Genomic DNA, 8,471 nt, shown 5'->3' on the forward strand with positions numbered 1-8,471 from the left:
AGCATCACTATCAATAGCCGCGTGTCGACAGCACTACTTTGTGTATTGTCGAGTACAACCTTTTTTTGTTTCAAACAGTTCATTGAACAATAATAAATAAAGTACCTGAAGCTGACAATGAAGTAAATTTATAATAATTAGCACAGATGATTAATTTAGCGCTGTTAACGCGCGTGTGAGGGGCGGAGACGCGCCGCGGAGCGTCAGACGCTCGTGAGGACCAAACACAGCAGAACGGTAGGAAACTTCATTCCTCTTTTTATTTCTCTTTTACTATAGCGATTTATTTTTACGTGATCTGAGTCTTTCATAGAGTTGTTATAAAACGCAGTAACTTTGAAATCAGATCTGAAAGTTCCTGTAAGTGTTTAAAAACTATTTATGATTTAATAACGTGTTGAATGAATTTGGTAATAACGGTATTCTACATTTTTTTACAGAGAGGTTATTAATATAGGCTGAAATATAGTGTTTTGTTTATAGTATAAAGGTGATCTTATGGTGCATTGTTCGTTAAAAGTTAGGCTGTTAATAAAATATAGAGGAAGATCAATCTTAATTATTTTTATTATATTAAAATCCATTTATTTTTAACATTCGTTAGTCGAAGTTTTCAGATCAGGACCTCGGAGCCTGTTGGCGACTCCGTTGATTCAGATCGGCACTTCGGAGCCTGTTCGCGACTCCCTTGATTCAGATCGGCACTTCGGAGCTTGTTCGCGACTCCGTTGATTCAGATCGGCACTTCGGAGCCTGTTCGCGACTCCGTTGATTCAGATCGGCACTTCGGAGCCTGTTCGCGACTCCGATGATTCAGATCGGCACTTCGGAGCATGTTCGCGACTCCGTTGATTCAGATCGGCACTTCGGAGCTTGTTCGCGACTCCCTTGATTCAGATCGGCACTTCGGAGCCTGTTCGCGACTCCCTTGATTCAGATCGGCACTTCGGAGCTTGTTCGCGACTCCCTTGATTCAGATCGGCACTTCGGAGCTTGTTCGCGACTCCGTTGATTCAGATCGGCACTTCGGAGCCTGTTCGCGACTCCGTTGATTCAGATCGGCACTTCGGAGCCTGTTTGTAATTTTTTTTAATTCAGATCTGGACATCGGAGCAGGAAGTTTTTGTCAAACAGTTCATTGGTGATAAATGAATATTTGACCTGAGGCTTTTTTTTAACCTGTCGATGTGATTTTTAATTTATTTCAATGACTTTTGGAAGTCAATACTTCTTGTACCTCAGTTGCATGTGTTGTGTTTTATGAATTGTGGATGGAGTTATCAACTGAGAAATTAAGTTGAACAGAAAGAAATGATCATGAACTCTTAAAGATGATGATGAAAAGAAAAGGTAATATTGCATATAAAATTATATCTAAGTATGAACTAACTTGCGCAATACAGTAAATATTCTTACTCTACCCTAAATCAGTGAAAAAAATGTTTGGCTCAATTTACAGAAAAGTGTATGTTACACATCCTTTCATTATGATTCAACATTGTTTCCTCCTCAGATGAGTATTTAACATCTTTATTATTGTGGGGATTAGTGTGTAAGTGCTACACACACACACACACACTGGTCAGAGTTTGGGATCAGAATTATTTTTAATGTTTGTTTGTTTTTACAGGAGTTTCTTTTAATCATCAAAAATACAGGATTTAAAAAAATATATTATTATGAAGTAAAAAAATATTTTTCTATTTTAATATACATTAAAATCTATTTTATTTCTGTGATTTTCAGCATCATTACTCCATTACTGATTTATTATCAGAGTTGTGCTGCTGAACTGTGATACTTCTTTCAGGATTATTTGATGAATGAAATGTTAAAAAGAAGAGCATTTATTTAAAATAGAAGTATTTTCTAACAATAAACACTAGAGTTCAAAAGTTTATAACTCTTTTAGAATGTATTAAATTGATAAGAAGTGAATCAAAGATTAATATTGTAAGAAGAGATTTATATATTGAATAAACGCTGATCTTAAAAAAAAAATGCATTGAAGAATCCTGAAAAAGGTATCGCAGATTCCAAAATAATATTTGGCATCACAACTATTATTAATTCTGATAATAAATCCTATTCTAATGACTTCTGAGCCTGTTCGCGACTCTGTTGATTCAGATTTATCAACTGAGAAAGTTGAACATAAATGATCATGAACTCTTAAAGATGATGATGAAAAGAAAAGGTAATATTGCATATAAAACTATATCCTCCTATATAAATTATATTCCTCCTCAGATGAGTATTTATGTTTATTATTGTGGGCCATTAGTGTGTAGGCAGTGGTGGACAGTAATGGAGTAGCTTTACTTCGTTACTGTACTTAAGTACATTTTTCAAGTATCTGTACTTTACTTGAGTCGTTTTATTTTGAGTAACTTTTACTTTTACTTCACTACATTCCAAAGCATAAAATCTTACTTTTAACTTCACTACATTTCATAAAACATATCGTTACTCCCTTTAATATATCACGTGCTCCAAGCGGTGTCTGATTCATTATGAACGAACTGAGTCTTTTCAAAATAAAATTTAATCGGATCGCAAATCGCACCAAACGATTCGTTTAGGAACACCCGATTCGAACGTTATCACTCGATTGAATGGGGCGTTATCAGCAGTTATCAGCCCATAGAAATGGGCCAGGAGGGGCCTCCTGTGCCTACTAGTAGGCTCAGAAGGCCGTGATCATCCATCCAAATGGTTGATCACCCACCTCTTGCAAATATACAAGAGAAGACTCCAGATCCAATCCCAGAATTCCTGCTCCCCGGTAATCGGAAGTCTACTGGACGAATGCGGGAACGTTGCGATATTTCCTGCTTAATATTTTCAGGTAAGAGTATTAAAATTATAAAACTGAGCATTTAAACTGTAATGGAAAACAATACATACACTCGTACTGCGTGTCATGATTGTTGACATGAGATAACCGTATAGTGAAACGTTATCGCTAACGTTAGGCCATATTACGTTATTAGCCTGTCGTTACGTTAACGTTGTATGCTTTATGTGAGCATTAACGTTGCTGTATTTACTTCTGAAGCTAATGGGAGAATTTAGTTTCTAGTTAAACGCAAAGTTAAACTGTAAACATTTAAAAACTTTTTACACTCTTACAGGCTTATTGCATATTGTGTATGCTCGATAACGCTTCACTGAAGCCAGATCATAGGTCTAATGTAACCCATATCGACTTGAGAGAAATATTAAACACAAGACGTATTTTAAGGCTGTTTGGAAACCTTGGGATCTTGACTAGAATGTAAAATAAAGTTCTGTGGGTTTGAACAAAGCTTGGCTGGATTTGATCCTATATCAGGAAGCTTTGGATCTGTCTTTCTATCTATATACCTTCTCAAAAATATAAAGGGAATACTTAACAACACAATATAACCCACAAGTGTTCCCTTTATTTTTTTGAGCAGTTTATCTATATAGCTAGCTAGCTGTGTATCTATCTATTTATATAATCTATCATTAGATATAGATCTAGCTCGATGTCTATTTATCTATCTATCTATCTATCTATCTTGCAATCTATATATCTAGTTATCTAGCTAGCTGGATCTATCTAACTATCGCACCAAATATCCCTCATCTGACTGCATCCCATTTTCACTCATGTGTTTCTGTCTTTTAGGCTGTGATAAGAAGTACGGTACGGGTTGCACTTTGCTTTATGTAATAATTGTCAAATATTTTGATTTCAGATATGGGAAAAGCACTTAAGATGAGCACACGTTTCAGGAACGTTAAAATTAAGTTGGTGAGGAGGTCTATGGTGGGCCCTGCAAGTTTTCTTACCTCAGTCAAGGTCTTCCCCAGCCCAGCTACAAACAGACCCACCCTTCAGACCCTTCTATTACATCTCAACCTGCTGAACCTGATGATGCGACACAAGCTGTTCTGAGAGTGCATACAGTAAGGCAAAGAAGAGAGAGCTTCATGCCTGGGATGCAGTCTAGGATGAGATGCTTAAGGTGTCGTTTGAATGTTCAGCACCGATCACTACCCAGTGTGCTGTCTGCTGAGAACATGCTGATTATAGGTGCATTGAGTGCAGCTCCACTGCAGTGTTCTGTGAGGTTTGCCTGAAGAGGATTCACAGAAATTCACTGCATCTTCCTGAAAAGTGGAATGTAAGAACAATAGCATACAGTCTTACATTGCTATTGCTATACTTGCATACAGACAGCAAACTCACAGTAATGTCAACAGATTCATTAGATACTTCAAATTGTTTTAGCACTATGCAGTATCAACTGTTAGTGTCACAACTTTGTTGTATTAAAAACATTAGAGCTATCCATCTTTCTTACAGAGTGTTTACTATGAGCCATCCTCCCTGGGGTTATTCTTATATTTACCTGAAGCCCATGGCACCCATGCTGTGTACACAAAGGACATGAAGGTCATTGTCAGCACAGGTTTGTCATTTTACCTGATACAAAATCTTAATGTATTTAATTTTATTGACAGGTTAAGGAATTCAATCATATTACATGTGGAGTAATGATTTCCTTTAAGGAATTAATCAAATTTGTGATGCAATAAAAAAAAAAAAAGTCATGATAGTTATAGTTTATATACTATCATGATAGGTAAAAATGTATAGCCTGAATCCACTGTAAGTCGCTTTGGATAAAAGCGTCTGCTAAATGCATACATTTAATTTAATTTATACTGATATGGTAGTCTCTATAGTACTACTAGGTTATGTTTTTATGTTATTTTCCTCTTTATATTTGGCAGGACGGTTCTGCACCGTTACAGTCAACATGTGTGCGTGTGAACCAGAAACCTGTACTCTGCTAAGATATGGGCTCTGATTAGACAGCCTTCTCCATCCCTCTGCTAGAGCTTTCTGTTTCTCTGTCACTGGAGTGTCAGGTTTCTGTTGAGGGTTTTTCGCAACACCCCATATCCCATTTTAGGCATCACCACTTCCAACAAAGAAGTTTGGTTGATATTTGCCCACAATTAAATGATGGAACCATATGCCCAGCATGTCCAAAGGTTGGTTATAATTCCAGCGTGGTTCTTGTTTGATTAAATTAATGGCATAGAAATAAAATCTGAATTAATATCAAACTTAAAAGTTAATTTGTGTATGTAGTATTGTAATAGAATAGTAATAGTATAAATGTATAAACCTGGTGCGGGTACAAAACTAGTGTTACTGTAAGTGTTTGTTTTCCAGGCGGATGGAGATATGATTGTCACATTGGATGCCAACTTTGGCCTTGTGAGGAAGCAAAGCTCTGGGACAAGTGCAGTTGATCCATTACACAGAACCCACGTGTTTGTTGATGAAAAGGATGTAGAGGAATACCTGCTATCACATCTTGACAGCTCAAAGCCTCGAGGTTAATCATTGTTGCAGAATTTCATTCGAGTCCATGAAATATTAATTAAACTTGTGAAAAAAGATCACTATTCCCCTCATAAATCTATGTTTTCCTTAAATCTTTAGGACTGCAGTAAGCTGCTCTCATTCAAGGTATTATAATATTATATAATATAATTACTTTACTGCGTTACTTGTGCAGACATGTTGTTTTACTAGGTCTGATCTATTTTAAAGCTTAGGCACTGTATTTAAGCATACATATACACCACTAGTCTGTCTGTATGAGTACAAAATTAAAAAATAAACTGTCTATAATTGTTACTGTACAAGCACAGTAAAATATTTATATAAAAAATATTGCACTACTGTTATTTTGCATAGAATACATTGTTCAACAATATTTTTGCACACTCATCCAACTGCATTTATTACCACTGTTCTCACGTTCCTGCTCTTCATAATGTTTATATAATCCTTCATTGCTCTGTTCATAATGTACATACAATCCCTACATTGCATTCATATTTATATTCTGTATATACTCTGATCAATATTGTATATAGCAACTCCACTGTACATTCTGTATATCATAGCTTTACTTACTCAGCACTTTTATGTATATAAAACACTATATTCTTGCACTTCTGGTTAGATGCTAACTGCATTTCATTAGCTCTGTACTTGTACTCTGCATAATGACAATAAAGTTGAATCTAATCTAATCTAAAAAAAAAAATGTGTTTACCATAATGTAATATGTTATTTACTGTAATGTACAAATGTGTGGGAGGTGTTTTGTTTTTTGTGAGCTCACCATCAAAATCCCCTTCGACTGAGTTGAAATGAAAATAAATTATTGGATCTTGAATCCTCTGAAGCAACTATGAGTTTGTAAAAACATAAAATAAAAGGGAACATAGAGGTGTATTGACTCTACGAGTTACAGCCATGTTTTCAGCCATGGTGCTCTGCACTTATTCACAGCACATTTAAAGTCAATTAAAAGTAATTTACTAAATAACATACAATGAATTTACAGTCAAAATCCGTATGTGACAGTGTGCCACATTCAGTATGTTCCTACATAACTGTTATTGGCTTGAAATTCTCCAGATCCAAGCCTATGTAATTTAACACATTTTTTCTCTTCTTCCCATTGGCTGTTTTCGTTTTATTTTCACTTTCTTCTTTCATTGAATGTATATTACATTTAGTTTGTTCGTTGTTCGTTGCCATGGTTGTTACGTTGCTATCGCTGAAACCACGTGGCTTGCATAACGTACTTCCGTCCAAAAGTATTTTATTCACAAGACACTTTTTTTAAAATGATGAATTCAACATTTGTCCACGAAAAAACAACAACAAACAGATAACTCAACAATAAGATATGTTAATATAACTTTTGCACATTTCTCCTTCGATTCAGAGAAATACATTTTTGGTAGCAGAAGGTTACGGAAGTGCATTGTGTTGTGGGCGGGGTTTGCGCCGTTCTACATTTCGGCTAAAAAGTCTTAAATAAACAAATATATTTAGATTTTCTTAACGTAAATCATCTAGATGCAGCGTAATTAATAGATTGGTTGTACTAGATATTTGATATATTCAGTAGATATATCTTTTTACAACCCTAATTTCCAACCCTAATTCGCAAACCAGATACTACAACTGCAGTGCTTGATTTGTATCAAGCTGCACTGAGTAGCTATAGGGAATTGTAGTTTTAAAAAAAATCGTGTATTTCTTAGAATTGGATATTGCAAATAGTGAGTTGAGAGTACAGTGTGGAGTTTAGGCGGATTGTAAACATATCTATGTAAACAGATTTTAAATGTCTAAATTTTAAATGGGTTCAAATGACTTTTAACCCGATTTGACAATATCCAGAGCTGTTGACTATATTTACATCATAAATGAGGACAAGAGCTCTCTATAACAGTTAGTCCCATGTGTGTAGCCCTTTTTATTGCTTTATTATAAGCCTTCAAATATGCACCAAGGTGATGTTTCAAAGGTCAGTATTTCAAAACAGGAGCTATGTAGAATCTTCATACTTACATATGTTACTCTCTGGGTCAAGACCTTTCTAACAATGTATATGGTTTAGCTCTACGACAAAGTTTTAATTTTCTCATTTCACATGCACAAGCCATCTCGGGTGTAGTTTCAGAGAGCTATTTGAAGGCTCAATAGTAGGGGTGTAACGGTTCACAAAATTCACGGTTCGGTTCGATACGATACACTGATGTCACGGTTCGATTCGGTTCGGTTCGATACGTTTTAGATACAGCAAAATGTAAAAACATCTCAACTTTTCAGAATGCCGCAAGCGCACCGCGGGTCATGTGACAAGAACCAACCAATCAGCTTCATCCTTTCCCGTAACAACGTTGAGAGCTCAGCCAAGATGAAGGAACAGCTGATCATAGTTGTATATGGATTGCAATTTTGAAATAAATTCAGTAGCAGAGCTACTGCAAGCGATTTTTAGAGCTGCAAATCCATTTATCCTTCGCTGAAATTTCCGCGTCTCATGGAGAGAGCACGTCATTGTTGCTTAGCAAAGACAGACGCCTCAGGAGAAAGACGCGCTTAGCGTTTTCCATGCGTTTTTAGGCACGATATGTGAACGGCCCCTAAGGCGCTCGCTCACTCAGCACGCGCTGAAGGCTCGTTGCAAAATGTCTAATGCATTTAACAGACCAGAAATATAAGATCCTAAAATAACCAACAGGTCTGGTGTTTGGGTTGGATTCCCTGTAAGCTATAGTGTCTAAATGCTGCAGGGATAGTTTGCTGCGTGCATGTTTCTCCTTTTTTTCGTCTTTTCCCAGATAGTACTGACGCATATATCCCAGATATTCCCGCTGGTGTTTTTTTTTTTTTTTTTTGTAATCCCGCTGGTGTACCCTGTCATGTTGCAGATGCGACATACCGTTGTTTTTTTATCCACCACTCTCTTGCCATCACCATTATAGCTTAAAGGGAATCCAAAGTGCACCCAAACACCAGACCTGTTGGTTATTGGAGGATCTTCTCATTTCTAGTCTGTTAAACGCATTGGCTATTTTGCAACGAGCCTTCAGCGCGTACTGAGTGAGCGAGC

The 8,471-nt window shown here is 36.4% G+C and overlaps 1 long non-coding RNA gene across 1 annotated transcript; it reads left to right on the top strand.

The window, feature by feature from the left end:
• The first annotated feature begins 2,589 nt into the window (after nt 1-2,589).
• Nucleotides 2,590-6,246, top strand: LOC128011438 (uncharacterized). The gene is made up of 5 exons (XR_008182556.1): nt 2,590-2,848; nt 3,726-4,154; nt 4,337-4,442; nt 4,768-5,031; nt 5,216-6,246. It is a non-coding gene; the product is annotated as an uncharacterized LOC128011438 (long non-coding RNA).
• Nucleotides 6,247-8,471: the final 2,225 nt, after the last annotated feature.

The sequence above is a fragment of the Carassius gibelio genome, chromosome B23 (assembly GCF_023724105.1).
Source record: "Carassius gibelio isolate Cgi1373 ecotype wild population from Czech Republic chromosome B23, carGib1.2-hapl.c, whole genome shotgun sequence".
NCBI classification, from domain to species: Eukaryota; Metazoa; Chordata; class Actinopteri; order Cypriniformes; family Cyprinidae; genus Carassius; species Carassius gibelio.